This window comes from Mus pahari, chromosome 2 (genome assembly GCF_900095145.1).
Source record: "Mus pahari chromosome 2, PAHARI_EIJ_v1.1, whole genome shotgun sequence".
NCBI classification, from domain to species: Eukaryota; Metazoa; Chordata; class Mammalia; order Rodentia; family Muridae; genus Mus; species Mus pahari.
In genome coordinates, this window is record NC_034591.1 from 157,132,263 (window position 1) to 157,139,536 (window position 7,274).

A 7,274-nucleotide genomic window follows, 5' to 3' on the forward strand; every position below is an offset into this window, starting at 1 on the left:
CATCATCACACTGCACACAAAAGCTGCCCAGCCTCCCCCATCATCACACTGCACACAAAAGCTGCCCAGCTTCCCTCAGTCTTCATGGGAGCTCTTTAAACACAACTTCCAAGTAAAATTTCCAGAGACCGGGCAAGATGGTTTGAAACGGTAGGTTTGAGGTCGCTGTTGTTGTTGAGTGCTTCATTAGCGGGTTCGTGTGGCTCATTTTCCAGCAATGAGACTCATTACTGATCTTTCTACCACAGTTGATACTCATCAGGGTCAGGGCCCTGAGCTGCCGAGAATGAAGCTACAGACATGAGAGCCTGGTTCAGTGCGAAGTCCTGGAGAGTAGAGACGTCGTCTTCACCAACAAGGCTGGGTGGGATTATACACTTCCACAGCTGAATGTCTGCGTGTGACTTGGTATTCTCATCTCTAAAATGGGAGTGATGACTTCCCTATGAATAACAATTTAGGGACTGTGGCAGGCATGCAGTATTGAACAGCTTCCCTATTGCTGATGTTGTCAAAACCAGAGGGAAGGAGAAGTCATAGGTTCTACAAGTACTGTTGTTTATTTAAATAAACAAAAAAAAGTTCTTTTCTGAGCTGGGGAGACAGCTCAGTGTGTAAATCACTTGCCAAGCAACCATGATGACCAAAGTTTGGTCCCCAGCTCCCATGTAAAAACCATGTGGTTTGGACAGCCTGTCTGTAGTCTCAGCACATCTCAAAGCAAGCAGGCTAAGCAGATTAGTCAAGATGACATGGTCTGGGTTCAGCAAGAGGAGAGACCATACCTCATTATATAAGGTGGAGTGTGATCATGTAATATACCCAGTGTTAATGTCAGCCTTGCACATACATGTGTGCACATGCACTAATATCAGCCTTGCACATTCATGTGTGCACATGCACTTGTAAACTCCCATGCCTGTGCACACAAGAGCAGCTCTGAAGCCTCAGGATAATTGACCTTCTTCAAAATTTCTTTCTGCCTCAGCCAGAGCTTCTCTGGAATGGTAGACCATGGTGCATACATGCAGTAGTTATGATGGTCAGGGCTGGGTCCTCTCTGGAGCAGGATGAATACTGAAATTTGCAGTAGCTGGATTGCAGAACTCTTATATGTGTGCATTATGAGAGAGAGTGCCTGCATTTGAACCCCAGCTAGCTATGAAGTTTGGCCACTAGCTTTAAAATATTTTTCTTTTAAATTAAATTAAATTTAACGTCATCTCAACTTTAAAATTAGAATGAGACTCATTCTTATTTCATGGAACTTCTGGGAAAATTTAACCTACTTGTACATATAAATTCCAAAGTATTGTGGGAAAAGTGCCTGCTGGTCTGATGGATGCTGGCCATTATTATCATTAAAGCCTTAACTGTGTGTTTATAAAAGCTCATCTTCTAACCCTGATTTATATCACTAGATAGTTGATACTGATTGCCAACTTGGCAGTATCTAGAATTACCCAGGAGACAAATTCTAGGCATACCACTAAGGGTATTTCTAGTTGGAATTAATTGAGAAGTCCCACCCTGAATGTGAACTCCACTATTGCATGGGCTGGGGTCCTGGGTGCCCCCTGTGTCTGTCTGTCTGTCTCTGTCTCTGTCTCTGTCTCTGTCTCTCTCTCTCTCTCTCTCTCTCTCTCTCTCTCTCTCTCTGCTTCTGGATACAGGTGTGGTTTGCTTGCTGTGGTCTCTCCCAGCTCCCAGCGCCCCAGATCTGTAAATCAAAGCTCCTTCCTTCCATTACCTACTTTGCTCGGGTGTTTTATCGCAGCAGTGAGAGAGAAAAGTTAAAGTCATCAATGAGGTTATTAGATTTACAGATTAAAGGTCCTTCAGCAATTATCCATCCCAAATCACAGTCAAATCTAGGAAGCCTAAATTCACAAAGGTCAGATGACTCACTCCTGATAGTCCGGGGCCTGGAAGCATCCTCAGCTGGTAACTTGTCTGTGTGTCTATTGGGTTGAAGAGAATTGTGTGGTTTAATCAGAATCATGTTTACAGTTGGCAGAAAACGCACACTTAGAGTAAGCAGTCAGACACTTCATAGTTTATGTTCCACTCACAAGAGCATTCTACTTTGGTGCCCACTTCCTGACTTTCACGTTACATTAGAACTCACACTACAGAACACACAATAAGTAGTGTTTTTATCTCCGTGGCTGTGGAGGCCCTGGGACATCAAGTTTCTTCTTGCGTGATGATTTTTATTTTCCCTGGAAGGCTTCCAGTGTAGTGTATTTGTGCACTGGCTCAGGGGAATACACACCACAGCCTAGAGAAAGGACTCTGTGTCCCTCAGGTGTTATGAAACACCACCCAGGGAGACCTCCTCGTGTCTCTTGCTCTCTTTCCTGAAACACAGAAGCTAAGACAGAGAACAAGATCAGCCAGAGCCCAGGTGGAGTGAAATCTTTCATTTCGTGGAATCAAGTGGACTAGCTGGCTCTTTGGACTCTGAAATGTCCCATACATCTTGCTCATGACCTTTGAACCTGTTTGTACCAGGGTTTTAAATAGTGGTAACATGGCTTTCCTGGTGCAGTTGTGCAGATGTCCTCAGGACTCAGCTATGCTTGTGACCACACACACACAGTCTGTGAGTCTGGTGGCCAGGATCAGTGTTGGCCAGCTCTCTCACAGTGGCCCCTTACCACAGCTTCCTAAAACCTTCTGTTTGAATTCCCATTCATTGTTGGCTTGCTTGTTTGTTGCTGGGTCTTGTTTATTTTATTTTACTTTATTTTGTTGATAACTGATGACACAGGAAAAGATTATGTCTTTGCTTCCATACCCATATTTAGCATCAAAGGGAAGACAGACATCAGGAGGCTATGTCTTCAATCACTCAAAACGTCTCCATGAAATTTCAAGACATAATACAGAAGTGTGAGTGTTGGCTAAGTTGTTTATTGGTCGCGTCTCACTCCCCCTTCTGCCTTCTGTATTATGCTTCTGTTGTATTTTTATACTGTTAGGGAGAGCATTCCAATTGTTCACTTGGAAAACGCTTAACCACTCTCGGCTCCAGTCTAATGACAACCCCTCTCCTGTCAGGAGTAAAGCAAACTGTCTAAGCCCCGGTGCTGGAGAATGTGGGCTTGTGTTCAACTCCAGCTCCGTCAGTGACTTAGCTGTCACCCCTAAGTAACTTGGGTCTTCTATGCTTTGCATTCTCTTTACCTGTAAAATATAGCAAGTGCCAGGCCAGCAAGGCTCTGTAGTGAACACTGTGGCAAAAATCAAGAATAAATAAGCAAGCAAGAAAGTTAAAAAACTTTCTTGTATACAGATACATTTACATATACCTATATTATATATACACGTATACATATGTAAATATATGTGTATATACATATGTAAACATATATATGTGTATATATACATATGTAAGCATATATATATATATAGAATAGATAGATGATGGATCGATCGATGGATAAATAGATGTTTCATTAACTTTAAATTGTTTGTTTAAAAATAGAACAAGGCATAGTGGCAAATGTCTATAACCTCAGCACTCAGGAGGCTGAGACAAGAGACAGTGATCTCAGGACCAGTCTAGGCTATGTTGCAAGTGCTAGACTAGCCTCATAACAGAACAACAATTGTTTACTTCACCCTTGGTGTTATTATGCATTCACATATCATGCATTGATATGCTATAGCGAAAGGGGTTGTCCAGGTTTCTGGGCCTCATGTATAACTGACCATCTTGAAGATTTTGCTTCATGGTCTACAGGGTGTATACACACACACGTGACTACATTTGAGGCTGTGTGTCTATGCTAGTGCAGACCCCGGGAGAGTCAGGTGTCCCGATTACAGTCCACTTTTTCTCTTGAGGCAGGCTCTCTCCCAGAACCAGGGGTGGTGCTTCTGAGGCCAGGTTGGAAGCCAGCAAGCCCCAGTGACCCTCCCCGGTTTGTGCTTCCTTGTAGCGGAGATTGCTGGTGCACGTGAGGTAGCTGCACCCAAACTTTGGGACTCATGACTGTCCCAGTGCTCTTGGGTCTTTCAGGAAGTGGTTTCCCAGCTTGGTTAATACGCTGTGGTGTTCTCCATTTACAGGGTATCCCGCCTTCTACACAGCAAAAAGAAAATGGAAACGCCCTTGAGGGTGAGTACTGCTCGTTTGCTTTCTGTGGCTGGGATGCAGCGTTCTGACCAAACTGCTGAAGGGAAGCTTATGCCGTCGTCTTACAGGTTAAGTCCACCAGCAAGGAAAGTCAATGGAGGACCTGGAGTCGGGGAGTGCTGCCTCCTGGCTTACTCCCAATCCTTTGCTCAGTGAGTGTTCTTACATGGCCCAGGACATCCTGCCTAGGAATAGTGCCACCCCACAATGGGCTGGGCTCTCCTGGATCAGTCAGCAATCAAGAAAATATCCCACAGAGCAAGCTGTTGGTGGCAATTCCCCTACACTGAACTCTGGGCTATGTCAAACCGACAGGTGAAGCACGCTCTCCTGAAGGCAGTGAACAGGATGGCTTCAGCACTGGTCAAGGACCAAGCTCCTGGGCACATTGCCTGGCTTCTTTATACAAAGGTCTGGCGACAAGTCACTACTTTGGTACATGAAAACATTTATGGAAGAGTCCCCATTAATCTCCCCAGTGTGTGACAGTGGGATAATAAACCTTGAGCTCATGTTGGTTCCTATCTTCGATGCAGACTCCTTTCAGTTAGGAAATCCGCATGCCGCCATCTCCCAGAGGCAGACTCAGGGAGCCAAGCTTTCATTTGGAACTGACTGGCAACCTCTTATTTATTTATCTATCTGCTTTCTCTCCTTAATGTTCTTTCCAAACTTAGATATTTTGATATTTTTCACAGGACTTGGTCTGTTTTTTTTTTTTCTTCCAATTTCACAGCATAAACCATCTGCGGCCATTTTGCAGAGTCTCTTTAGGTCATGGGAAGGTTCTGTGTTTCCTGTGTACATAGCACTCAGGCAGGCCCCACTCACCACCACGGCCGCTCTGAGAGGGTCATTCCCTTTGTCTATAATGAGCGCACATGTAAATACAATGCAAATATGTTTCCCATCTGTCACATGGGAAACATAGAATACATTTACACTGAAGTAACTCAAAGACCCCCTGGAGTTCTAATGTTTTTGTCAACAGGTGGTACAGTCTTTGTGAGAAAATAGAAATTTTCAAGGGCCTTAGATGACTTCAAAAGAATCATTGAAAATATGCAGAGCATGGGCCTGGAGAGAGGCCTCGCTAGTTGAAAGTACCGCCTGCATTTGCAGAGGACCAGATTTAATTCCCATTACTCGTGACAATCAGGATAATCTTCCTGCCTCAGCCTGCCGAGTGATGGAATTATGAGCACATGCCAAGCACTCGATTCTTCTAAGTGTGAATTTTACACAAAAGTATAATCTTAACCCTCATCACTTACTTGATTCTTTATCTGCTGTTGAATTTTTGACTTATTTTTGCTTTTAGATCACTAGTAAAGATGATTTGGTAAATACACATCTGTGTGTGTTCACTCTGGCCTTGTCACTCTGATGTATAGATTTTGATTAAGTATTGCTGATGAGTATTCACATATATAGATAATAATAATTAATAGTAGTAGTAGTATCTTGTCTTGAGACAGGATCTCAAATATAGTTTTTAAATAACATTTTTATTTATTCTTTGTGAATTTCATACATGTAATACAATGCATATTGATGATATCCACACACCATTTTTCTCATCAGCTCCTACCAGGACATGTCCCCTTCCTCACTTCATGACTTTTTCTCTTACTATCTCGAATCCATTCAGTGTTGGCTACATGCACATACCCAATGCATGTGGTACCATCCATCAAAGCTTGGACAATGTACCAGAGAAAGGACTCTCCCTCCTCCATCACGGCCAATAGCTCTCAGCTAGAGCTGGGGCCTCGCGTACTGTGCCCCCATTCGCGCTTGAATGGAGGCTGGCTTAATCTCGAGCTGCTGGGAGTTCACAAGTGCAGTGGCTATGTCATGTCCAGAAAACAGCTTGTCACAGCACACTTCATTCTTCCTGGGCCTTGGTGGCTGCAGCGGTAGGGTCCACGGTGGGAGCAGGGTGGCGGTGGGGCCTATGGCCGTGGTGGGGCGACGGCGATGGTGGCGGCTGCGTGGGTGGGAGCTTTGGTGGTGATAATAATGGCGGTGGTGACATAGGTGTGGTGGTGTTTGACGTAGGTGTGGGTGTACCATTTAAGGCTGACCTTTCAACAGTCACTTTCAGCACGCTGACCACGCGAGTCTCTGCATTGAGCTCCGCCTGCTGCAAGAAGCAGCTTCTCTGGTTAAAGCTGGGAGCAGAGCAGATGTGCGGGCATAAACGTACATATTTAGAAGGCCGTTTGATAGCTCCATGAGGGTCATTTTTAATTTTGAAGTGAAGAGTTGCCTTACTTTGCACCAGATTGTTTCATAGGGATAGGACTTGCTTCCTCCGCTTGGCAGACATTTAAACTCTTTCCCTTGAGAACTGCTCACTTGTCATTCTTCCTGTTTAACTTGGTGTGTGACATGTTACTTTTAGTAACATAAGAAACCATCACACATTAAAGACATTACCTAAATTGATCTTTATTGGAAATATTTCTTCTCCATTTTAGTGTATTAATCCCAAGATTTGCCAGAAAACAAACAAACAAACATACAAACAAACAGCTCTACCATTTCAGCCAAATTTGAAGCAAGCTTTATTAAATACTAAACACTGAGCAAGAGATGGACTTTGGGCAGGACCATCCCCTGGAATTTCCACCCGGTGTGGCCTCAAGAGCTACATGTTGCAGGATTTATAAGGACAAGCTTATAGGCCACCATGCTTTCCCATGAAGCATTGCTATTTTCCAAGAACCACAGTTTCCAGCATTCCAGGAAGTTACCTGGTTCTTGGGAAGGTGGGGCTTCTAGGTTAATTTTGGGCACTTCAAGTGTTTGCCTTTTAATTTGATAATGGCACTACTTGGTTGTTACTTGGTTATAATTTAAGTTCTTATTGTCTTTTTCTTCTACTTCTTATAGCCCTGCTTTTGTCATATAAGGTATTGAAATGCTGAGTTGTGGGGCTGAAGATGGCTCGTTGGTCCAGAGCCCTGACCTGGGTTCGGCTCCGGGCACCCACAGGCAGCTCACAACCATCTGTGACTCCAGTTTAGAGAACCCAATGCTCTTTACTGGCTTCTGTGGACACAGCATGATCACAGTACCCTTTCCTTACACGCAGACAGAACACTCATGCATAAAATAAAATAAA

The 7,274-nt window shown here is 44.0% G+C and overlaps 1 long non-coding RNA gene across 1 annotated transcript in view; it reads left to right on the forward strand.

Annotated features, from left to right (window-relative positions):
- LOC115063414 overlaps positions 1-2,896 on the forward strand; it is a 4,851-nt gene extending 1,955 nt beyond the window's left edge. The window contains exons 2-3 of the long non-coding RNA XR_003843284.1: positions 249-408; positions 2,811-2,896. This is a non-coding gene — a long non-coding RNA (uncharacterized LOC115063414). The remainder of the gene's footprint in view (positions 1-248; positions 409-2,810) is intronic.
- The last annotated feature ends 4,378 nt before the right edge of the window (positions 2,897-7,274 follow it).